The sequence below is a fragment of the Dipteris shenzhenensis genome, chromosome 22 (assembly GCF_047967505.1).
Source record: "Dipteris shenzhenensis isolate YYH24624 ecotype China chromosome 22, Dip_SZ_1.0, whole genome shotgun sequence".
Lineage (NCBI taxonomy): Eukaryota > Viridiplantae > Streptophyta > Polypodiopsida > Gleicheniales > Dipteridaceae > Dipteris > Dipteris shenzhenensis.
The window spans coordinates 47129571-47156185 of record NC_141617.1 but is presented as its reverse complement, the minus strand read 5'-3'; the positions used below and the strand labels follow the sequence as shown (position 1 = coordinate 47156185).

At 47.3% G+C, this 26615-nt stretch overlaps 1 protein-coding gene and 1 pseudogene across 3 annotated transcripts in view; both read right to left on the bottom strand.

The window, feature by feature from the left end:
* The window catches only part of LOC147888193 (embryonic stem cell-specific 5-hydroxymethylcytosine-binding protein), a 109173-nt gene that overhangs the window by 68303 nt on the left and 14255 nt on the right, over positions 1 to 26615 (bottom strand). The gene's annotated exons all lie outside the window — the stretch shown is intronic.
* On the bottom strand, positions 23060 to 25618 carry LOC147888194 (uncharacterized; annotated as a pseudogene).

Here is a 26615-nt window from a genome sequence, read left to right as displayed (position 1 = left end):
CCTGATAATAAAGGATCAGATTGTTTGCTGTCCTTTTAAGGTATCTAATAGTCATCTAGGGACTGTTTCCTACTATCTTGTGACGACCCTCTCTTCAGTCACTACTTGATCCGACGTGACCTGATCAGTGGTAGGCAAATCAGGTTGTAAATCAGGTTCAATATGTGGCAGGAAAGCACCTGCTTGTGGCAGATTTGAAGCCTCTGTGGGCTCATGCAGACTTGAACAAAGTCAACAATGTATCAAATACTTAAGAAGCAATAATACTTGGCTGTTTTTTTGCAGTCAACAAAGGCGTGACAGAGTTTTCAGCAAAGACAACATCTCTACTAATGATAAGTTTGCATGTACTAGGATGATATACCTTGCACCGTTTCCTTTTCGCAATGAAACAGCCTTGTCCTCAAGCTTATGTTGAAGCTGAGAGGAAACACAGGCATATGCCAACTGTCCGAACACTCTCATAGGTGACACAATCGGCTTACACCTTGTCCATACCTCGTAAGGTGCTATAGTCTTTAATGCCCTGGTGACCTGTTTTAAGACATAATTGGCACATCTGACAGCATCCAACTAGAATTTATTTGGAAAAGACTTCCCTTTCATCATACACCCTGCCATCTCCATCAAAGTTCTATTCTCCATTCTGCAACACCCTTTTATTGTGATGTGTATGGCACTGTACGCTGATGCATGATACCACGAGGTGCTAAAAAGGGAAGCAAACTCACAGGACATGTATTCACCTCCCCTGCCAATGCGGAGTGTGAGTAGCTTGTGTCCAGTCTCATTCTCAACCATAGCAAGAAATGCTTAAAACAAGAAAAGACATCTGACTTGGATTTCAACAGGTAAACCCAAGCATGCCTGGTGAAATCATCCACAAAGGTAACAAAGTAAGAAAAGCCTCCAATAGATGCTGTCTCCATTGGTCCAATCAAAAGTGCAACTTATGGGATGCACCAACACCCCTGTCTTTTGGAAAAGAAGATCGGTGCTTTTTCCCAAGGATCCATACGTCACAAACATGTGTGGACAATGACAACAATATCCTATGAATATAATCTTACCAGGCTGCCGGGGTTCCAATGTCCAAGGCTCATGCCACAAATGAGTATGTGAAAGCATAAAATCCTCTATTGTAAGTACTCCAATGTCTGTCTCTTTGTCATAGGCATCAAGTCTATTAGAACCCGTGTCACTTTCCCAGTGATAACACTGATGTTACCATGTTTGAAATCGCAGACCGTAGAGCGAAAACTGTCAAAGGTAACTTATCTAGAAGTAGCTATAGCTGAAATGGATATAAGATTTTTTTTTATCCTTGGAACTTAAAAAACATCCTGTAGAGAGACATGATCACCTGATGCTGCAATTAGTTCAACTTGGCCAATGGCCTTCATGGATTGGCGCAAGCCACTATGCCCCCCATCAGCGCATCACGAAGAGAGAGAAATAATTTCTTGCAATAAGTGATGTGTTTAGAAGTACCATTGTCAAACGACCACGTGCTGAATGCCTCTGGAACTGCCATACAAGAATCATGAATGAAAGGATTAGACTGACATGTAGCTACAAGAGGCCAATAAAAATGAGCCACATTGATTGATTCATCCTTCTCATGAGAAAAGGAAACATAGATAACAGCAAGGCTAGACTGCTACTTCTTCTTCTTTGACTCTATGCACTTCTTCTCGGCATGTAAAAGTTAGCCTAGTCTTTCATGTCAGTAGACATAAAAGAGGTATTGTGGGCTAGTCTCGTCTCCCAAGAACTTGTGGAAGTTGAGAACTTGACCTATGTTTCACATGAACCTAAAAAAGTTATCGATTTAAAGGAAAGGAAACTCAAGAATAAGTTAATTCGGGAGTTCAAAGTCAAGTTGTTGAAAGGTCTAACAAATCCTCAACTAGGCATCAATTATTAGCATCGTTTTTTCCATACGTTACCATACGCATATGTCATACGAGTACGGAAGTATGATTGGAGTATGGTTCAGCCCTTGGGGCTGAAACATACATGACCCTAATTTTACCCCAAAAAATTTCAGAAAAATATAGATTGATCATTGATCATTGTACACATTAAATTGACATAGAGGTATTAAACTGAAACTTGAAACTGGTATAGATTTTAAAGTCATCACTCATGAGTTGTGATTCATCATTCATGAAAGACTCCAGCCTCCAGAGACCGTAGTCATCTGGATTCTAGATTTTGATACATAGTGTCAAATGATGGAATCATAGATCATAGATCAATCATCAATACTACACCAAAACATCATGATCAAAGGAAGTAGGTACTAGTAACTACACCAAAACATGAAAGGCAAAACATCATAAAGAAAAGGCTGCCAGTGTGCCACAGCCCAGAAATAAAGCATGCATGACAATTCACAACCGATGAGGCTCAAGCCTCAAGCTGCATCTTCATCCTCATCCTCTTGCTCATCCTCAACCTCATCATCATCTGCATCAATGCCCCTCCTCCTCATCCTCCTCCTCCTCATCACTATCATCCTCATCAACCTCGCCATGGAACTCCAAAAGACTAGAGCTGCTTGAAGCTACAGCCACATCCATCGTTCCTGTAAGTGTAACAATACGGGATGCAATGTCTTCTCCCTCTGTATCTGCTTGCCTCGCTAGCAGCCTATCATCATCCTTCCCCTTGTTGATCATTTCTAAGGTCACTTCTATCTTCTCAAATCCCTTTTCCTTGATTTTGGAAATGAGACGCAAATTAGTATGGATGTATACTAATTTCTCGATATTCTTTGGAAGCAGCCTATTCCTTCTTTTAGTATGGATAAGAGAGAATGTGCTCCAATCCCTCTCACAAGGAGAAGCACATGTGCCTTGCGAGAGCACTAGAAGAGCTAACCGCTGCAAATTTGGTGTGTGAGCCCCAAATGTCTCCCACCATTTCACCCCTTGGTGCATTCTCTTTTCATCCTTTGCAATTGCACGAGCAAATGTGCCTGACATGGATTTGTAAATATCCAGCTCATCACATAAGGTGCCTTGGCTGTCAACATCATACTTGGTGTACCGCTCTATGGCATCCATCCACCCATCGTGCACCTCCTTGTTACTATATGGATTTTTCTCTCTCCAAATAGGATGGAGAACAAAAGCTGCCGCATGCAAAGGAACTATGGTTCAACTCTTTACTGCTGCTCCCAATTATAGTGGATATAAACATGAGAGTGATCAGTTCGAATACTTATTAAACAACCTATCAAGAAAAAAATGTCTACCAAATGCCAACTATTTCTAGATCCCTTGTAGGAGGAAACACCGATCTCTCTAAAAAGCCCAAGTTTGGGTCTAAAGAGGATTGAATTTCCCAAATACAATAGATCCACAGATCTGATTAAAATTCTGCCATAAGGATCTTCTTTTCCAAGGAGTAGAGACTTCTCGAAGGTCTCTACATGGTTGAGGTGGCATTTTCAATATCAGCTCAGATCTTCTCCAAACTTGGTTGTTGAGAAGGGCTTGATCCTCTCCGATTTTCTTCGCATGCTATGCATGGGTCTATTCTTGCCTTGACCACTCTGCTCTTGGGGCTCTTTCCATACTTAATACAAGTCTTTAACAAATCCGGGTAGCATTGTCAATTGGGTAAGACATTTTCAGATTTACTTTTCTAAAGTATCCAACACTGACTAAGAGAGGCTTGCTTTGGCAACCCTACATCTAAAGAAAGATGCTCTGTTGTGGCGGTCAGTTTGCCAAACCCAAAAGCGACCTATCAGGGATTAGAAGGGCTTTATTGAGTTACTCAAATCAACCTTTTTGCCTTTGAAGATATAAGGAGAATCTCATCTTTAGATGCGGAAGATTGAGGCAATATTAGAAAGAGAGTGTGACTGAGTTCACAGCTCGCATTTGGAGATTTCCTCTATGCCCAGGCCCACCACATGCCATTTATTTACTCCGCAAAATGTACGAGCTGCCCTTCTCCAGCTTCATAACCGACGATCACCAGATCATGAGGGACTACGCACTGAGCATTTTGCACATGGGCAAGAGATCCTGACCCCGATATTAGCACAACTATTCAATCATGCTGTATGCCATGGCTTCCCACCTACCTGGAGCACCACCACCATAGTACCGATACAAAAGGTAGGCGATCCCATGCACATTGGGAACTACCGTACTCTTATGATTAGCCATACTTTGGCCAAGATATATGGGTCGGTACTAGAGAGGGAGATCAGCAGTCACACAGAGGGCCACGGACAACGGACACTTGAGCAGGCAAGATTTCGGAGACAGCAGTCCACCCTGGATCACATATTCACCCTGTGGGCTATTATTGAGGAGGCGAAGTCGAGGCATCAGAAAGTCTACACTTGCTTCGTAGACTTTCGTAAGGCATTTGACACTCCCACGCTCTTGCCTGATCAGGAGGTTAAAGGAACTATAGCTCCCAGCCATCATGATTTGGGGGGTCATGAGTTTATATGAGTCTGTTAGAGGGAGGATACGCGCCCCAGGAGGCTTATCAGATTGGATTGAGAGCACCATCGGAGTAAAGCAAGGCTGCCCCCTATCACCAACTCTCTTTGGGCTCTATATCGACGAGATCACTTCTTTTGTCGATCGACTAGGCGGAGAGGGTTCGCTCCTAGCTGACATGATGGTGCAGATATTGTTGTATGCCGATGACATAGTCCTCATATCATCCTCTGCAGAGGGGCTGCAGAAACATCTAGAGGCTCTGGAGATGTTTTGCAAGGACAGATACTTGATAAATAACCTTGGGAAGACCAAGGTTATGATCTTCAACACCTCGCGAGCAGCAGTATCCCGTCACCATAGTTTCACATACCAGGGCGAGCCTGTGGAGATAGTGCAGTCCTGCACATATTTGGGGATAGTGTTCACTGGACAAGGTTTCACTATGATCCATCTCATATCATCCTCTACAGAGGGGCTGCAGAAACATCTAGAGGCTCTGGAGATGTTTTGCAGGGAGAGATACTTGATAGTTAACCTTGGGAAGACCAAGGTTATGATCTTCAAGACCTCGCGAGCAGCAGTATCCCATCACCATAGTTTCACATACCGGGGCGAGCCTGTGGAGATAGTGCAGTCCTACACATATTTGGGGATAGTGTTCACTGGACCAAGTTTCACTGTGATCCATGCGGGTATGGCACAACTCACATGAGGACGGGGTGCTCTGACCCGACTAGAGAGACGATGCTTCCAAGCACACGTCCAGGACCCCCCGACGAAGGGCTGGCACTTTGACACACTGGTGAGACCGATTGCCATGTACGCAGCACCTTTCTGGGGGAGTGACATTTCCGCGACGGAATGGAAATGATTTGAGAGATTGCAGGTAACCATGGGATCCAAGATGATTCGGAGTAAACCCTCAGTCCCTCATCAAATTATACAAGCAGAGTTCGCCATGACCCCCTCCAAGTTGATGCCATCTTCCAGACGGTGACGTTTCTCCACAGAGTTTGGTCCTTACCCCAGTGGAGACTACCGAGACTAGCATTAGAGTCCTCCAGGCGACTAGCAGAGAGCGGTGTTGATACAGCATGGTACGCACGGGTATCCAAATGGTTTGGTAGTCACGGCATTCAGATGGACACACTTCCTCCCTTTCAGTACAACCTGGACGCACCACCCGAGATGATCCCACGAGATGAGATCAACTGTATTATACGGTTGGACCTCCTCCAGCTCCATACATCTAGGGCTTGGGGGGGAGAGGAGCTCTCCACCAAGATCCAGTTCTACCGTGATCACTTCCTGAGGATCTCAGAGCACGGTCTTGTCATCAAACCTCAATATCTTGAGGACAGGAGAGTTTCACATGCACTGAGGATCGCCATTGGTCAGCTACGAGTCTCATCACATCAGCTACGGATTGAGGCAGGGAGAGCATAGAGTAGAGGACTTGCACACTATGGCAGATGGGGGAGATCGAGACAGAGGAACATTTTCTATGTGTTTGCCCAGTGAGATCCGAGGACGATATCATTGCCTCTTTCAAAAGGAACAGGGCTTTGGCCCACTCACACGGTTGATACATCTCACAATCAGGTTTGTGTTGGGGTCTACCTGCTTGAGATGCGCCGACAGAGAGACACTGATGCGACAGGCCAGAGAGCAGCATGGGCTGATGCCACAGGTCACCATCGACAGATCACAAACTTTTGTCACATATTTTTATGTATCTGAGTCAGCTGCCAGTAGCCGAGGGAGAGGAGCTTGATGAGATGAGAGCATCATGGATCAGCGGTAGACGTGCCCACCACGATGTGGCTAGACGAGGGACACACTCCACGTGCGACACGGAGAGAGCCTAGAGTACGCACGATCGAGGTCCGGTCTATCTCATCCCTTCTCAGAGGTGAACGCCAGAGACGAGGCATCACCCTTGACGTAGCACACCGGATCCAGAGATCGAGGAGACCACGCCCTCCCCCACATCGCGAGACAACTCGACAGACACAAATACGAGAGCTTTTCACATCTCATCAGAGTGCCACCAGGTTACCTGGATATATGGAACCTAAGCACGTACTAGGAGTGCTAGCCCTGAGCGCCTGACACGCTCCTGTTACAGCTACTCTAGTATTTTGTTCACTAGCTAAGCATGTCAGCGTTTTAGCTTTTGCTTTCAGTTTTTCAGCTTTTAGTTCTCAGCAAGGGTCTTAGTGAACCCTTTGCTTCAGCGCCCAGTGGCTTGTATGAGGTACTTCTTGGATTCGCACTTTCTCTCATAGGCCCGCGAGGCCTCTTGCAGACATTAATATTTCTTTCTTTCTTTCTCTCTCTCTCTCTCCTTTCACCTGTTGGAATACTGAAAGGAAAGAGTAGAGTGGACACAAACTCAGAATACTTGCTTATAGAATGAAGAAGAAAGAGGTCCTTAAGTAGGCACCTCATACAAGGTCACTGACATCACTGATGACCTCAAAGCTCCACAATCATCTCCTCAATCTGCTCCTAGATTCACTCAATCATCCTATGTGGCTTTTCCACCACCTAACTGTGCTTGTGGGCACCTAACTGTGCCTCTAGCACTCACACATAGAAACATAAGGTGTGCCTGAGGCATACACCTTGAGATATCCCAACAAACCCCCCCTCAAGGAAATGCCTCAGGCTATGTCAAGGATACATCTAGTCTCATAGTTTCTCATGCCATCTCATGGTGGTCAAGGATTAATCTATGGCTAGGTTCTCATGCTAGCAAGGGTTCCCTTGGGTGTAAGGTAAACAGAAAGGGATACAAACAGACCTTCCAATGGTGATCTCCCCTACATGTACATGCACACAATGTCTGTAGGAGGTACCATGGAACAAAACATACACATGGTCTACATCATAAGGTGACCAGAGGTGTTTACAAAACACACAACACAATATAATTTATTTTCATTCATTTTGGAGGACTATCCAGGCTGAGTACCTTGACATAAAAGAGAGATTTGGAGCATACATAGAGATGAGTTTAAAATGCATAATCTTCAAAGGATGCCTCATCTTGTGGAGGCTCATTCACTGTAAGTAGATTTGCATTTTCTGTCTTTGCTTTGGCTCTGCAAAACTTCTCACTATGGTTGTTTTTGCCACAGTGCTTGCATGGATTAACTTTGAAGCAGTCCTTTGAAAGGTGATTTGTCTTTCCACAGTGATTGCAAGGAGAATACTTGCCCTTCTGGAATTTCATAATATAAGCAGTGTCATTGCCTTTCCTTAACTCCATATGTCTTTCTTCTTCTTGGAGAGCTGAGATAATGCCTTCAAGGTTTGGATTGGGAAGATTCTTCAAAGTGCTTACAATGTGATCAAAACTTTCAGGCATACTCTTAAGTAGTACTGCCATAGCATCATCAGGGGTGATAGGAGAGTTGATAGAAGCTAACTGAGTCATAAGACTCCGCATATAATTGACATGAGCAGCTAAAGTAGTATCACTTGCCATCTTTAATTCAAAGAAAGAGATTTTAAGTGATAGTTTAGATATGTGAGAGCTTGCACCAAAAATCAAATCTAGCTTCTGCCATGCTTCCGATGGAGACTCCAAGTCAGATATATGATGTATGTAATCATCACCCAAAGCTAAAGCAATTATACCATATGCTTTTTCTTCTCTTGCTGGATCCCTTGCCGGTCGTGTCGGAGCTGAAGATTCTCCAGCATTTGAGGCCGTAGAAGAAGCGGTAGGAGTAGGTTTGACAAGTCCCCATAAGTTCTCCCGCATTAATGCAAATTTTACCTTCATTTGCCATGTATGGAAGCCCTTTCCATTGAACTTCTCAAGATTATATAAAGTAGCCATGAGAGGGTCTAACCCAGATATTGGGCAGTGTCTAACTCTCTTACAAGGCAAAAAGAACTGAAATACTTCCAAAGTATAGGCACTTGATGTAGCAAATAGTAGTGACTAGTTTTCAAACAATGATGCTACTTTTTGCATGCTTCATAGAAGTGAATGAAATAAACACTTTCCAATCATAACCAGGTCTAGCAAGTCAAAACAAAACTGAAGCAACACTTGTAGTGAAGTTATTGAAAACTTCAAAAGACCAGAAATGCTAGAGTAGCATTTTATGTAGCATCATTTTCAAAAGTATGTCAAAACTGTCAAAACTAGAGAGCTGAACTTGGAGGGCTTGTAGCTCACTCTTCAAAGCAAGGAAAAGAGGGCTTTCTGAAGCAAAAGAAAGCTCATATACCAGAGAAGGTCCAGCACAGAGGTTGGACGAAATGGTGCGCACTTTTGCCCGGGAGAGTTGCTACAGGCTGAAACTGAGTTTTGACGATTTCTCCCTCGTTACTGAACCAAATGACCTGAAAAATGGCTCAAAATCTTCGTCTTGAGGTCGCCCATCTACTCCTAAGAGGGCTCAGGCAATGGCGGAGCAGGCAGGGAGTATTGAGCAACACAAGAAATTCGCTGTTTGGAGAATGGCAGCCACCACAGACGTTTTTTCTTCAATTGCTTGCAGGTGGAAGTTCGCCCATACTAGAGGAGTTTCCAGCTCAGAGGGTTTGGGCAATGGTCGTTTGTAGATGGAGAACCAAGCTCTCAAAGATTTTGGGAAGAAAGAGGAAAATGGAGAAGAAGAAGATGAAGAAGAAGATGATGATGTGGCAGAAATGGGCTCAAGGGGGATCAAAGGGCTCTGATACCATGTTGGAATACTGAAAGGAAAGAGTAGAGTGGACACAAACTCAGAATACTTGCTTATAGAATGAAGAAGAAAGAGGTCCTTAAGTAGGCACCTCATACAAGGTCACTGACATCACTGATGACCTCAAAGCTCCACAATCATCTCCTCAATCTGCTCCTAGATTCACTCAATCATCCTATGTGGCTTTTCCACCACCTAACTGTGCTTGTGGGCACCTAACTGTGCCTCTAGCACTCACACATAGAAACATAAGGTGTGCCTGAGGCATACACCTTGAGATATCCCAACATCACCATGTTTCTAACATGGTATCAGAGCCACCTTCCATAGCCGCCACATCACCCTTGCCCTAACCCTAATTCGTCACTCTTGCCCAAACCCAAACCCTAGCTCCAGCTCTTTTCTCTCTTGCATCCGCCTAAGTTAAGTCTCCTTCCCTTGCAGCCCTTTGCACTCGTACCTGCCCACCTAGAATCTCCATAGCCGGATCTTCTTGCAATCCTTCTTGCGTCCATTTCTGCCCGTCTAACCTCTCCATAGCCTTGCTGGTCGGCAGCTCCTGCAAGCTGCGCCTACACGTGTGGAGGTTTAGGCAGCTTTGGCGCCCGGTAAGCTAGCTGGCCGGCACAGTCTTCAAGGCTCGCGTGCACGTGTGGAGCTCTCCATCACCGAACTCAAGGTCTCTGTGCTGCTGCTGCATATGCGCCTTTAACAGAGCTGTTTCGGAGGTTTTCAACGCCAAGAACAGCTCTTTATTGCTGCTGCTGTGTAGTCGGCCACTTGACAGATTTCTCTGCAGCATTTCGAATCGTTTGAAGGCATTTTCGAGCAATTTCTTGGCTTCCAGATCACCTACAACAGCAGTTTCTAATTGTGGTGACCAGCCTTTGCACTTCGGGGTGCCCTAGTGAGCTGCTTTGCAGCTTTCGGACCTGCTGCAGCAATTCAAGCAGTTACTACGACCACAAGAGCTCCATTTCTGGTTCAGTTCTACATTTCGGGGCAAATTCTTGCTGTGTTTTGATTAGGGTTTGTATTTGGAGCACCTACAGCCACCTATATCTGCCAACTTGCACACAAGGAGGCTGCTATTGCGTTTTGGAGTCCTAGACCAGCCGCCATACTTGCTGGTTCTTCAGCTGGTGCTGCGAGTTTGTTCCCTCAGTTTGCACACATGGAGCCTCGCCCTCAGGGTGAAGATCAATCTGCACAAGTCTCAGCTTGGGATGAGAAGAATGACAAGGCACTAGCTCTTATTGGTGTGAGGTTGGCTAACAAACTACTTCATCATCTTGACCTCACTACTTCAGCCAAGGAGACACTGGACAAGCTCGAGAATATATATGCCACATCTACTCGACCTGAGGAGCAAGCTCTATCTGCTATATTACATGATCTATCTCTCTCTGAGGTGATAGATGATGATCAGTGACGCTGTGTGTTTGTGTTGAGTCAAATAAAGGTTCTCAGCCTTGAGTTGTCCCTCTAAATTGAATGTATTGGGAGTCAATAAGAGGTACTCTGCCCTGGGTTGTCCCCCAAAAATGAATGTATTGTCTTTTACTTTGGTTGATGGTATTGACCACCCGGTTCAGAGTAAGGGGGGATGATGAGTGATGGTTTGCCCTTGCCAGTCGCAAGTTGACTGAGAAGTCACTATCACACGGGAGGTGTTGGATAGTTGGACTTGCTCTTTGTAGTATTGCGGTGGAGTGGGGATTGGTCTACTCTTTGCGTGTTGGGTCTCACACTCTTTGCTCTGAAGGGGGGTGTTGGAGATATCATAGTCAAAGAGTGTGTTGGTGTGAAGTACTAGGTGATCTAGTACTAGACTATGTGTGTGAGTCATGTGTGAGTGCCACGTGTCATCATGGGACTTATCCCATATGCACTAGGTGCTAGTGTGTGAGTGAGTAGCCTACATAAGACTTGTACTTCACTTGTCTTGTCATACTTGATGAATGAATGAAAGCCTTCTTCATGTCTTCATTTGAGCATTATTTCCTCACCCTCTCTCTCTCTCTCTCTCAGCCTTCTTCATGCCTTCATTTGAGCATTATTTCCTCACACCCTCTCTCTCTCTCTCTCTCTCTCTCTCTCTCTCTCTCTCTCTCTCTCCATGTTTCTAACACTGCCATGAACAAATCCCATCTATGCATCATGGATAAGATCTGGAAGTATGGGATGCAAACACAAGCTGATTGCTTTTGCCAGGATTTTATAGCAAGTGCCCAATGATGTGATAGGTCTCCATTGTGACACTAAATTTATGCACCCCCCTTTTGGGAATAGATGTATAAGACTCGCTATAAGTGAGTCAGGCTTCTCACCGGAGTCCCAAACACCTTGTAGGGCTGAGGGTGATGTGACCCCCATTATATCCCAAAAGGTTAGGAAAAAAGAGGATGTAAGACCCCGTCTGAACTTGTGCACTTCTAATTATGGAGGGTAAAAAGTGCAGATTTAAACTCTATGTTGGTGAAAGGTGCATCAAGAGAGACTCTCATATCTAGTTTCACCAACATAGGAATACGCTGCCATACGACCTGTCTAGCAACATCTGTGGCCTCGCTACTAGGATCTGTTGAGAGAAGGGAGGCATTAAAATCTGTAGCTATGCGCATGACAGCATCTAGATCTGACTAGAAAACTCCGTCTGGGTCAATAAGCTGAGAAACACTCTCTCTACTATGCCTGCGGCCATGAATAGAGAAGAAGTGCTTATTGACTCTACCTCCCATCTGGATCCAAAAGGACTCTCATGCATGAAAGGCATACGCTGCTCTTTGATCCAACAAAATCTATTGATGAGCCCTTGCTGCAGCAAGGCACTCCTAAATCCAAGCATCATGTTGGAGGTCAACATCTCCTGATGTCACCTTAGAGGGAGAGGGCCTTGCTTGTGGGTGTGCCCGCCTAGTGTGAGGCTACTCCTTCCCACGAGCTCACGCACCAACAAAACAAAGCACTTCGACCAAGCGCAGTGCCTCTCCAAATCCTAGTTACATTCTTAGTCCAGCCAAATGTGAGTAGGCCCACGAGACTAGCCTCTTCTCGCAATCTTGACCCTTGTTCAGTGAGTAAGCGCAACCAAGCTCCCCCAAAATTTGTTCACAGTAAATGCACGTAACTTTGCGGTAGCTCTGTGGGCAACCAGACCCAATAGTCGAGCCCACGACTAACAAAGCCATTTGTCCTATCGTAACGCACGAACTTTGTAGAGCAATTGACCCACGATTCGAACACCAACAACCATATAATGTTCCGCTCCAACCTTTGGTGTTAACCAAAGCTCTGCCAACCAGTCACGACGCCATCTAAATAGACTGGGTGCTTCATCTCGTGGAGTGTACGTCATGTGCGATAGCTAGCCCTGAAGGCAACAAGTAGATTAAGTGAGGGTCTTTATTGTGGATGTGCCCGCCCCCTGTAAGGGTAGAGTAGGGTCGAGAGGTTCCTCCGAGCTCTCATAGAGGCGCCTATGTGGTGTGCCTGTGTGACCATTTGTTGGGCAGCCTATGTGCAACAGCCCAACACCCCCGTGAGCCCATGTGTAGGCAAAGGTGGGCCGACCTATTGGTCAACCACCTAGGCGCGGCTATTGGCTTGGGTGGGACAGGAGGTCAGCCCCTATGGCCCTATTGGCAGCCCCTATACAGCATGGAGAGTAGGCAGGCCAGTCGGCTCTCTTGGAGGCCTGCCAGAGGAGGCCAGCCCCTTATAGGGCTGTATGAAGCAGCAAGTCAGCCACCTAGGGCTGGTGCTAGCCTAGTGGTCGGCCCTTCAGGCAGCCCTCTAGGGCTGAGGGTCATTGCTTTATAGAGGGCAGAGAGGGGTCAGTCCCCTAGGACCTGAGTCGGCCCTCATAGGGCAGTGAGTCGACCTGCATGCGGCAGCCGACTGGAGGAGGGTGAGGGGCTATATATAGGCCTGTGAGATCGTCTTGTGGAGCAGCAGATCGCATCTTTGTAGGGCCTGGCAGAGGAGCAGAGCCAGCCCAGTTGTGCACCTGAGAAGAAGGCTAGTGGAGCAGTTCATCCACTCCCTTGTGCTCCCTTCCACTTCTTCTTGAGTTGTGTGTTCTGAGCCATCGAGCAGCCCGTTGTTCCCGAGGTTTTTCCCCAATTGTAGCGGGGGTTTCTCCAGAGATCACTTGCAGTTCTCTTGTACCTTTCTCTCTCCTCTCTCTCCTTCTCTGTATCTGTGACGTGTGTGAGGTGTGCTATCTCTCTCTCTCTCTTCCGTTCATTTCCATTGCACTTCTCACACATCATGGGGCCTCTTTTGCTCTTCCCTCTGTAGCATAAAGGGCATCGAATATCCTAATACTGTAGATCGTCCTCTCAAGTGCAGCTCTAAAACCATCGACACCACCGGGAAGTGATCCACAGTAGAAACCCCATGGGCAACGCATAGTTATCCTCCTCTATCCAAGGCCCAATCATCAACATAAAACCGGTCAATCCGTTCATAGATAGGAATCTACAACCTCTTGTTTGACCAAGAAAACAAGAGTGACTGTGACTGAGTGTGGAAGGCATCATCAAACCAAACATCTCTACCACTGAATCTGAAAAGGAAGGCATCCCAAGCTGCCCTCTCTAAAGATTGAATGCCACCTTGTCTTTTTTATCTGAGGGTAACTCCACCATGTTAAAGTCCCCTCCAATGACCCAAGAATTTGCTATGGGGGCCCAGGAAAGCATCTCCTTCCTAAACAGGACACAATCCTCTCTGTTATTGGGGGCATAGAGATTGAGGAATCCAACCTTATGTCCCCCAATCAAAAGAAGAATCCACTGAGCTCTAGAGGGAAGGATAACTCCGTGTCCAAAGGTGGAAAAAGAGTCCGAAACTGAGATGCATGTACCTCCCCTAGTGCCCAAAGCAGGTGACCAAAAAGTGTGACCTAAAAGTAATTTACCTGACTTTGTGCAATCTCTCACATCTAGTTTGTGCTCCTGAATGAATAAGACATCAATGGAGCCACCAGAAACACCTGAATGAAGCTGATTTCGAATCAGCTGTCTACTGTGACGATGAGGGACCCCATCAAGGCCCTGTATGTTCCAACTAACAATCCTCATTGGATGAGAGGATGTAGCATGGAACATCTTACCCGACCTAGTGGCGGAAACAAACCTCTCAATAGGGGGAGACCTCCTGCTCAACGAGCAAGAGAGTGAGCCAAGTGGCGGAAAATCTACAGGAGAAGGCACTTGTCCTCTTGGGAAGGAAGACACCCAGAAGACACCCGGTCAACAAGAACCCCAACCATTGTCTCACCAAAAGCAAAAGGCACAAAGTCCTCCTCCGGGGTTCGTGAGATCAGCCAAGGCTGCAAAAGAGTTCCTGTGAACCAAACCTAACATAGGGTTGCGAAGAATCCCTAGAGAGGGTAGTGGATCCACGGTCTACACAAGCCCTTCCCCTCTATCCAAGAGGGGAGCTAAAGGAGGGGCTGCTCTAAATTGCCATGATCCTGAAAAGCTGTGGGGGGCTCTCTAGCTGGAGAAATATCATCAAGTGCCAAATCAAGGAGAGGGGTTATTGCTAAGTCAAGGTTGCTAAGTCAAGGGGAGAAGCTGCAGCCAAGGCTGCAGCTCGAGCACTACTCTCCTGGACTATGTGGGGTGCAGCATCAGTGGGAGCAACTAGAACAGAAATACCCAAAGTTCCTAGGGGATGGCATTTTGAACGGCGGCCTCCTCGTACAGTACCAGCGTCTCCTCCTCCACCTCGACAGCGTGTTGGTACAGCTCCTCTCCTTCAGAGCGCTCTTCCTCGCCTCCCCCTGCTTCCATGGCACCTCTTGCCCCCCATGGGTTCTGGTTCGTGTGCGGCCTACACACACCCTGTCGAGGTCGAGGAGGAGGTGTTGGAACTGTACCACCCCCCCCCCCCCCTCGAGGTCTAGGGGGAGCTGCTGTTGCTAGATAGAGAAACCACCCAAATAATATATTTCCGCCCAAGGCTATGGACACAATACAAAAGAGAGAGAGATCCAGAGTCCAACCTGACTGAACCTGAGTCACCCTCCTTCTTGCAAGGGCACTATCCTCCAGTCATGGAAGTCGATTCCCAAGAGCTTCTGAATCAAGGTCATCCTTCAGCAAGGTCCCTACCTTCAGGCTCCCACACCTGTGAGCCTCCTACTTGGGCTCTGATACCATGTTAGAAATGACCCAACAAAGGGTACGCAAAGCGGAAGACTGATAGAATTGCCCAAGAGCTCACATAGTGTGGTGTGAGGTGTGGAATCGCAAACTTCTTAACTTAATGTGCATACAATAGATGTGCAGACTCATCAATAGACAATTAACCAGCCATATAGAGAAACCACCAAAATAATATATTTCTGTCCAAGGCTATGGACACAATACAAAAGAAAGATAGATCTAGAGTCCCACCAATGGTGTGGTCCTCTGATCTTACCATAACGTACTCCTCCTCTCTGCTGGCTATCTCTAGACTCGAGCCCGCGTGCTCCACCTCGAGCGACTGTAAACTTTCCGTCCAGAATGGTTCTCTCTACCTTACTGCCTATAGATCAGCCTAGGTAGGCAGCACTTACTAGCTCAGTCTGCAGCCCTCTTTAGGCCTCCTTTACCTCCTGAGAAAAGCCCCAAGGAAGCCCTGTCTGCTGTAAATCTGCTGCTCCAGAGAATGATGAATGAGGGCACAAGGCCCTCCCTTTTATAGGCCTAGAGGGCCTAGAGGGCCCCTTGAAGTGACCAACTGGCCTGCCCTAATATGGCCGACCCACATGCCCTTATTTATTGGGTTGTGGGCACATCTCTAGGGTTGTGTGCTCCCTGCCTTGAAGTGGGGGCCCAGCCCCCCCTTTGTTTTGTGTGCCAGCCCCCTCCACTCCCCCCTATGCATGGGGATGTGGGCTGGCCAGCTTCCTGGCCCTATATAAGAGCAGGGTGCTGCCCACTGCAGCCCTTCTCTGCTGCTCCACCTGGCCTCCATGCAAGCGCCTCCAAGACCTGCTGGTTCCGCCCTCTGCTAGGCCATGTCCACGCATCTGCACCAGTCCCATACAGCCATGCGTAACCACCCGTACTAGAGACGCTGCTGTTCCGTACTGTTCCTTCAGGGATCCTCCACCTCACTGCTTTGATCTTTGTGCTGCCCACATGACAGCCTGTTTGCTGTCCATGTGGCAGCCCCTTTTCTTCTCTCTTGGCTGTGAGGTGCTGCCCATGTGGCAGCCCCCTCCCTCTCTCTTCTCTGGGCATCTTCTGCCCTAGGTCTCCCTCCCTCACGCTCTCCTCATGTGGGGGCTTACAGATTGGGAGGCGACCTTTCCAACACCCCCTCTCACCGACACATCTCGGCTCAATGCCAACACGTCGATGACGATGTAAACTCCCTGGTCGTAGTCCTCTGAAAAATTTCAATGTTGAAATCTTTTCCTGGCTTTTCATCCAGTGGCTCCTGCTCCACCAGGTTTGGTTCCGCTTGCACACACCATCCTGGTACACAAGTCCATCTCTAGTAGCACCTCTTGGCACCACCACCTTCAGTCACGTTCCCGCCTTTGAGCTCGAGCAATCCAGCTGTCACGATATTCGAGTTGTCCCCCTCATAATGAGTGAACAACTTGGAGTCTTCCAAGCACCATGCTCTAAGCGTCTGTTTCAACCCGTCCTTCCTTTGGCAAGGTCCACAACAAATGAATATTTCCAGATAACCTAGACCATGAACTCTCGCTGAGCTCTAAAGCACGTACTCTTCTGGCTTGAGTACACCTTGTCCATCACCTTCCAGCAATCTATGTCTGAGATTTGAAGAAGCACCCACACTTCCCCTTCTGCCTTCGAAGAAGGACAATTCCTTCCAATCTCGCATTACCTGAGACAAATGAAGAGCAAAGGCACCTCCTCGAGGCACACATCAACAACCTGTGTAATCCTGTATTGTCCCGTTCTGAAGTACAGCATCCATCTGAACATGAGACCCCAGGTCACTCCATCGAATCCACCCTCGTGTCATGCAAGAGGCCTCGCAAGCCTATGAGACAAAGTACACGCCAAAAAAGTAACTCATACAAGCCACTAAGGGCTGAAGCAAAGGGTTTATTAAGACCCTTGCTGAAAGCTAAAAAGCTAAAGTGCTAAACTAAAGAATCAAGTATCGAAATGCTAGGGTAGCGAAAGCCAAATAACAGAGAGTACCAGGTGCTCAGAGCTAGCACTCCTAGTACATGCGCAGGTTCCGTTTATCCAGGAAACCTTTTGTAACATGCAACGGTTATCTAATCGTGTAATTCACAGCAAGACCTTCTTTAAACCTTTAGCGAGGAATGAGCGTTGTTTACCATAGAGAGAGGAAGGAGATGAGGGTAGAGAGAGGGTAGAGTCGACAACCGATTGGGTCCCTGTACCCACTGAGAGTCCCCTCCCCCAATCAGGGGAGAATTTGCTTTATACTTGGAGAACTGGAAATCCAAAGAACTCTCTTCAAGAGAGCATGGAACACGCTTCTGAAGAGCTCACTGTGCACACGTATAGCAGACCCAAAGACCTGAGGGGCAATGCCGACCAATACCGAGACCTTGATGCTGTCCACACTGACGATGTAGGACGCTTCTGCAAGGCAAGGAAGAGGCTTGTGCTGTCTAGCGGAATGCAGGGTTACTGCGTGAGTGAGAGAGTGAAAAGCTAGAAGTGATAGATCTTATGAGAGAACTGAGAGATGACAGAAATATAGAGTTGAGAGTGAGCTGTGTAAACTGTAAAAGAGAGCTGAGAAAGCTGAGGAAACAGTGTCCAAACCTCTCTCCGTTTGCTGGTTCAAACCTCCGACTGTTGTGCTGCGTGGTCACCTTCAAATCAGGCTGAACTGATGGCCAAGGAACTGAGGCTAGAGCAGGGCCAGATCTGAGGATCTCAGAGCTGCACAGGAGGCTGAAGTGGAGCTGTAGGAGGACTGAAGGCAGAAGCAAACTGAATGAGAAAACAGGGCAGCCAAGTGGCCCTTTTATAGCGCTGGACTAAGCCAACCCAGTCTGTAAACAGACTGACTCAGTCTGTTTACAGACTGGCTGGCCTACAACCAGCCTATAAAAAGCCCTCCCTGGCTCATTTGCCAGGGGAGTTTTTGGGCAGCCTTTGCAGGCTGCCTTCCCTGCTTACCTGTCCAGCCTTTGGGGACCCTAAAGGGACTCCTAACCTAGGCTAAGACCTAAACTATAAGATGGAAACACTTAACCTACTGTTCTCCAGTGGGTACTAGTGAACAAGAACTGACTACTGACTTGACCTAAGGCTGAGAGACTGACCTACGTAGCTTGCGCCTGACTGTCCCTGGACAAGGGCTCACAAAGGGGTCAGAGCATACGACAAAATCTCCTATCTGGGAACTATAATGCACTTGTCGATGTAGCCACTGTGTCACCTTGCACCCAAGTGCAGGGGTGCATGTGACATTCCCTCCTTAACTTGGCGGTAGGTTCATTGCTTCCAAGTAGTCCGCCAATATCTGGGGAAACTCCTGGAAAAAAATCTTCGTCCAACCACACTGCTTCATGGGTACCTCAATCACGGAACTTGGTGTAAAACTCCCGGATCCTGCGTCCTGACCCATGCTTGAATTTATGAAGAAGGATCTGTTCTGGCTGCAAAACTTTGGCTTCATCAAGAACTTCAGGTTGTTGCTCGTTGGAAATCTCTGAAAGAGGAGGCCCAAAATATGGCTTCAACCAAGCTACATGGAACACGTTGTACATAGTCCAACTGTCTGGTAGGCGTAACTTCATTGAGACATCGTTGATCTTTTGAATAATAGGGAATGGTTCGAAGCTCCTAAAGGACAGCTTAGGGCATCGCTTGCCCACCTGCTTCAATCGTTGCTTGATAATGCGTAAATACACCCATTGACCCTCTTTATACTGGACATCTCGTCTGGATTTGTTAGCTTGGCGTGTATACGATGCTTGAGCTTTGGCAATGCAGCTTTTCACGGGCTCCGTAATCTCTGCCATGGATTCGGTGGTTTTGTTGGCTTCAAGAGATGGAGACACCATCCTGAGGTAAATCACCGTCCAAACGCCGCTTCATAAGGTGTGCGACCAATACTCGAAGAATAGGTATCGTTCAAAATGGCCTGCACAAGCGGAAGAAATTGCTCCCACTTTCCCTGAGCATCATGACAATATGATTTCAAAATATCAAATGCCATACCATTATACTTTTCCATTGCTTGCCCCATCGGAGGAGCGGCTTGAACTGCAGTGATCTGGCACTGGACATAGACAAGTGCACACATGGCACCCTTGCGGACGGCGCGACCTGCTTGAATATGAGAGATTAATGGAATCCCTGGTATGCTCCAATCGCCGCGTATCACGGCGGGCTCAGGTAAACCTTCCACAATCGTGAAGGTGTCCTGCCGCCAATCAGGCGTCGGAACATGCTCACAGAACCACTAAATCCCAAGGATCATGTCGCACCCCATCAAAGGAGTCAATATAAAATCCCGCGTAAACATGGCCTTCTAAACTGAAAAAGTAAACTGGATGGCCTTATGCGTGATGTGTGTGCGCAAGCCGGGCGTGAACCCGTCCACTGCAAGCTCGTGAGGCACCAAGGTGCACCCCACTGTCTTGGCAAGCTGAGGGGAGATGGCATCTTCTGAACTCCCCATATCGAACAGGACAATAAACTGATGCTCGTTAGCTGTGCCATACGCTCGAATGAGCGCCTTCTTTTGATCTGAGAAGTCGCCCTCCTTCTTACCATCGTTACCAGCCGAAACGGAAACGGAAGAAACGGAAGAAACGGAGTTTCCGAGCCCCGTCAAAACGAAAACGGAAGAAACGGCAATATGATACAATTTATGTATAAAAATTCATTTTTTATACATAATATAATTATCAATAGAGTGCAAATCATACATAATACAAATTACAATTATCTATACTTGAAGCTTCAGCCTTCAAGCATCAATGCATCATTCATGCCTCTATGATTCTAAATTCTTGAATGATGCTTCAATAATCTGAAATCAACATGTACCATGAGTCATGACTAACAAGTTTGGCATTACAAGAATCTGTTTAGGGCAAAAACAGGTTTTACGAAACGAAGAAACGCCATTTCTGTTTCCGACCACGAAACGGCCGTTTCGTGCAACTATGCTTCTTACCTTGAAAGACCATCGTGGGAACAGCGTTCAAAGCAGGGAAGATGGCATTCGTAGCTGAGGATGGAGGCGGAGCTGGAAGAGCCAATACATTAGCGACGGACGAAGTAGGTGCTTTCGCAGCCTTTTCAGCAAGCCACTTCGAACAATCCTTCTTGCCATGCCCAACAATGTGGTGGCAATGAAAGCAGCAATGTTCTTGGTGGTACCGCTTCTGCTCGTCAGGCTGTAGATAGGCTCCTGTAATACCCGCTTTAGCCTTCTCATCCGGAGTCATCTTTGGCTTGGATTCCCTCTTTTGACCAGATGCCTAGCCGTCTTTCTTTTGGAACTGGTTGTCCTTCTTCTGATCCTGACCCGCTGTGTTGTTTGACTGCCGCGGGGTTTTGGAATCTTTCTGGACCTGCTTGGGCTTTCCCCCATTCAGAATCATCTCCTGACTCTGTGCGAGAGTCAGCGACCGCTCCGACGGGTCGAAGTTCCAAATGGTAAAACATATGTTCCTGTCCAAACCTCGAATGAATTGCTTCATCTTGGCGCTCTCCGTCATGCCCAACTGTTGCGCCAGTGTGATGACCTTATTACTATATGTCAACACAGGCAAACCATTTTGGGAGAGACGAGCGAACTCATCCTCCAGGTTAAGCATATATTGGGGTGGGAGAAAACGGGCTTTGAGATCGGCCACAAACGTTGCCCAAACGAAATTCGCCTTAAACGTTTTTGGGTCAGTATGCTTACTGGCCCAATGTTGCCACCAAGTCACCGCCTCACCTGTAAGATGAGGGGCTGCAAGGTGGACTTTATCTTGCTCATCTTGAATCCGCGCTAACGGAAAATGAGCTACAAACTGATAAATAAACTTGCAAAATTGCTGAATGATCACACTTACCATCATACTTAACAAAATTTGGAGTGGACCGAGTGAGTGGTGTTACCTTTGTCGATGGCGAAGCTGTGGCCGAGACGGCCGCTGCGCTCAAACTTGCTTGCATAGCGACTAACATCTGTTTGTGTTGGAGAAGCATCGCCTCTCAGTCTAGCTTTTGTTGCCTCTCTGCCTGAGCGAGCTCTATGCGTCGCAGTGCCTGCTCATTTTTGCGTTCCTCACGCATCAACAAGAGCAGTTTTTCAAAATCTGTGGTTCTTTTTTCTTCCAACGGCTTTTCTGCTTCTTTTTCCTCCAGACGTTGTTTTGTCTGGTCCAGCTGTCTTCTGCTTTCTTCCAGCTGGGATGAATGTTCTTCGAGTTGCTGCAGCAGGACCCGATTCTACTCTAGAAAGTTCGCCATCACTTCTTGAGCATTTGGCGGAAGCGTATCTTGTTGGTAGTCTTTCTCCTCTTCAAAGTCTTCACGGTTGAAATCTTTTCCTGACCCTTCCATGGTGCTTGATTGTGTGTCCTTTCCGGATCTCAGCACAACCATACACCCGCGGTAGTCAAGCTGGATATAGACCGAAGCTCTGATACCAATGTAACATGCAACGGTTATCTGATCGTGTAATTCACAACAAGACCTTCTTTAAACCTTTAGCGAGGAATGAGCGTTGTTTATCATAGAGAGAGAAAGGAGATGAGGGTAGAGAGAGAGTAGAGTCGACAACCGATTGGGTCCCTGTACCCACTGAAAGCCCCCTCCCCCAATCAGGGGAGAATTTGCTTTATACTTGGAGAACTGAGAAATACAAAGAACACTCTTCAAGAGAGCATGGAACACGCTTCTGAAGAGCTCACTGTGCACACGTATAGCAGACCCAAAGACCTGAGAGGCAACGCCGACCAATACCGAGACCTTGATGCTGTCCACACTGACGATGTAGGACGCTTCTACAAGGCAAGGAAGAGGCTTGTGCTGTCTAGCGGAATGCAGGGTTACTGCATGAGTGAGAGAGTGAAAAGCTAGAAGTGATAGATCCTATGAGAGAACTGAGAGATGACGGAAATATAGAGCTGAGAGTGAGCTGTGTAAACTGTAAAAGAGAGCTGAGAAAGCTGAGGAAACAGTGTCCAAACCTCTCTCCGTTTGCTGGTTCAAACCTCCGACTGTTGTGCTGCGTGGTCACCTTCAGATCAGGCTGAACTGATGGCCAAGGGACTGAGGCTAGAGCAGGGCCAAATCTGAGGATCTCAGGCGCTGCACAGGAGGCTGAAGTGGAGCTGTAGGAGGACTGAAGGCAGGCGCAAACTGAATGAGAAAACAGGGCAGCCAAGGGGCCCTTTTATAGCGCTGGACTGAGCCAACCCAGTCTGTAAACAGACTGACTCAGTCTGTATTACAGACTCAGTCTGTTTTACAGACTGGCTGGCCTACAACCAGCCTATAAAAAGCCCTCCCTGGCTCATTTGCCAACATAGTTTCCACGCGTTTCGGAAACGGGGGTGCGGAGCACGGCGGGAAACGGTGTTTCGGAGTTTCAGCCTCCGGGAGGAAACGGGGAAACGGAGTTTCGGTTTTAGGGTTTAATACATACATATATAATTAGTAAAAACATTACAAAAGCTTGAAAAATAGTAAATACATCTTTGCTCAAGTTCAATATAAATCTATGATTCATCACATCAATCATTCAAATTTCAATGTCAAAGACTCAAATGATAGATCAAAATTCAGAAATGACAACTGTAGGCTCAAGGCTCAAGCCTCAAAAGAGTCAATACAAAACAAGATCCATCATCCATAATCCATATGTAATAGACTATAGTAAATACAAAACATGATCAAAAAATATCCATGTGGCTGGCAGCAGCTGCTCAATGCTGGAGCCTGGCATGACAAAATCCTAGACCTAAGTGCTCCAAAAATCACTCATCAAGATCATCCATGGAGGAGTCACGTGTCTCCTGCAACTCATGAGAGTCAGCCTCAGATGAAGAAAGGGTAGGATCGTGGTCCTCTGCCTCTACTGAAGTGGAAGCGATGGATCCCCCCCTCTGCCTCTGAGAGCGGGTGGTGCAGCGGGTGTTGTGGCTCGGCACTGTCAGCTCCTCATAAAGCAAGGTGTACATATCACGCTCATTCCGTGGGATCTCTGGGATGAACCTCTCCCTCCTGATGTCGATCTTATCCACATTCACCTGCGAAGGCTCCGGATGTCGGGCATTCCTCTCAAGGAGCTGGAGGTTGCAATGACAAAACACCAACCGCTCTAGCTGAGCGGTACACAGCTTATTCCTCTTCTTTGTATGGAAGAGGGCCCAAGTGCTCCAATTCCTCTCACATGGACCCGAACTGCAATCCTGTGAGAGCACTCGAATGGCAATGCGTTTCTGTTATTGAAATGCACATACAATTAGAAATTAGAAGTTAGAACTAAGTGGAAAGTTGAAACAAGAAAGATGCACATTGTACTATGTAGACTGTAGTTAAGGGTAGTGAATTACCAGCGTGGGAGCACAATTTCCATACTTCTCCCACCATGAGACAGGCTGTAGATGAGTCTCTCGAAGCTTTGCAGTCTCTCGACCAAAGCTTCCCGTCTGGTTGCGAAAGGCCAAGAGATCATCCTCTATACATTTCAGCATTTGCACATTACCACCTGTCAAGTTCCTGATGTATGTCATGAAGCCTTCGTCTAGCTCCTCGTTCTCGTATTGCTCCTCATCTCGCCACAAAGGATGCAATACATGTGCTACTACATGAATCGGCCTGTGAAACCAATCCCATCGCCGATTCCACACAGCCTTGATTTCATCAACCCCTTAAAGATCAAACCATAAGATAAAAATGGACAAAAAACAAGAGTCAAGAGTCAAGACCAATGTAAAGACTCAAGAGTGAAATAAGATAAGAAGTAAAGCAAGGGTGGTCAGGACTGAGAAGACTTACTTCTCTGCTCTCAAGTAGTCTTGCTTGTCGAGAGCCTCCCCAATCTTGTCCATGTACTCGTATAAAAGGCCTATAGTACTGCCCTCCATGTCTGTAATGTCTAACACTGTGTAGATGGGGTTGAGAGTTTGGACCAACCCCTCAACCTCTACCCACCACTCCTCTCTCATGACATCACGCACAAAAGCTCTTGCCTTGGGGCTCTCTCTCTCATCCCACTCTAGCCATTCATTTGAGTAGACAGTGCGTACCAACTCTCTGCGGACTCGCAGGAGTCTCTCAAGCACAATGAACATGTATGCAAATATGGTGGCTGCAAGCTGCAATAGCTCAAGAGTGCTGTAGGCCCAATACATGCTCAAGACTTTTGGCCTCTTCTTCACAAACCTCACCATGCTTCGTCCTCTGCGAAAGATGGCTTCAACCCATTGTATTCGACCTATGTCCTCAATCAATAAGTCGAGGCTATGTGATGCACAAGGGGTCCACACAATGGCTGGAAATTCATCCTCTAGCATAGAGCCCATAGACTTACAATTACTTCCATTATCTGTCACCACCTGCACAACATTCTCAGGCCCAATTTGCTCTATAGCCTCCCTTAAATGTGTCCAAATAAATGCACCTGTAACTGTGAGACCTGGGAGGGAGGCATCAATGACGCTTTCAAAAACATAGTGCCTTTGCAGCATGACACCAAAACATTGTATACATTTCTCCTGCGTACATCTAACCACCCATCACACAATACAGTGCAGCCATACTTTTTCGATGTTTCCTTCAAGGGATCTAGCTGCACTTCTATGCATGATTTTTCCCGCTTTAGCTCCCGTGTCCGCAGAACCTCAGATGTAGGGCCATCCCACTCGCATCCAATGCGGCTAATGGCCCTCATGGTCTTCCTCCATTGATTTGTCTTGGCCACATGAAAAGGAATGGCACACCGTATGAACATCCAAGTGAGCTCCCTAGTTGCCTCTGCAATTGCTTGCTTTTGAAATCTTGCTTGGATGCTAGCCCTTTGTACAGTATTTATTGGAGGGGTGTCTTGTGAATGTGATACATCACCTGGCAAAGGAGTCCTCCTTGCATGCACACCCGACACTGAGGTAGAGGAGAAATCTGATACTGTGTCTCTGCCTCTGGCCCTCTTTGCTACTGCTGCTTGACTTGAACCAGCTTCCTCTTGACCACCCATTGCTGTAGATACTTCCTCTTCGGGAACGGCCAAACGCTTACGCCTCCACATTTCAAGGCTTTCCCGAACATCTAGAGGAACAGAGGGGCATGTCCCTACATCTTTGTTTGGAACTTGAGCAAGATGGTCCTTCACACGGGTGACACTCCCCGTTTTGACCAACCCACAATACTTACATCTCCATTTCCTGGAGCCACCAGATCCTGCATAACCCCCCACTTGCTCCACATGCTACCAAAAAGGATCTGGAGTCCGAGCCATGTTACCTGTGCGGTTCGAGGTCGGGAGACTCAAAGAGATTCGAGAAGTGGAGGCTGTTTTTTTGGTCCTGCAGCCCCTTCTTGCTTGGTAGAGCTAAGAGGGGCCAGGGCAAAGGTGGAGGCCGGCGAGGTAAAGGGCTGAGGTGGAGGTAGATGGGTAGAGGAGGGCAAGGTAGAGCAGGCTGCAGCTCCAAACGGATGAAAACACAGGCGAAACACAGCAGGCGAAATGCAGCGTGGCGGAAAAAAAAACAGGTCGCGACAGAGTTATAGAAACCTTGGAAAAAACAGAAAAACGGAAACGCCGTTTCCGGGGACGGAAACGTTTCGGCGTTTCGCCCAGGCCGAAACGGCGTTTCTGGAAACTATGTTTGCCAGGGGAGTTTTTGGGCAACCTTTGCAGGCTGCCTTCCCTGCTTACCTGTCCAGCCTTTGGGGACCCTAAAGGGACTCCTAACCTAGGCTAAGACCTAAACTATAAGATGGAAACACTTAACCTACTGTTCTCCAGTGGGTACTAGTGAGCAAGAACTGACTACTGACTTGACCTAAGGCTGAGAGACTGACCTACGTAGCTTGTGCCTAACTGTCCCTGGACAAGGGGTCACAGCATACGACAAAATCTCCTATCTGGGAACTATAATGCACTTGTCAATGTAGCCAGTGTGTCACCTTGCACCCAAGTGCAGGGGTGCATGTGACACCTATTGGCTCTCTGATCAGATGTGGGGAGCTCTCGTATCTCTGTCTGTCGAGCTGTCTCGCGACGTGGGGGAGGGTGTGGTCTCCTCAATCTCTGGATCCGGTGGGCTAGGGCTACGTCAAGGGTGATGCCCATGCTCTAGTCCCCATCCGTGTCGCACGTGGAGTGTGTCCCCCTGGTCTCATCTCCTCAAGATCCTCTCCTACTGCTAATCCATGATGCTCTCATATCCTCAAGATCCTCTCCCTCAACCTCACCAGCAACTGACTCAGATGCATAGAAGTCTGTAACAAAA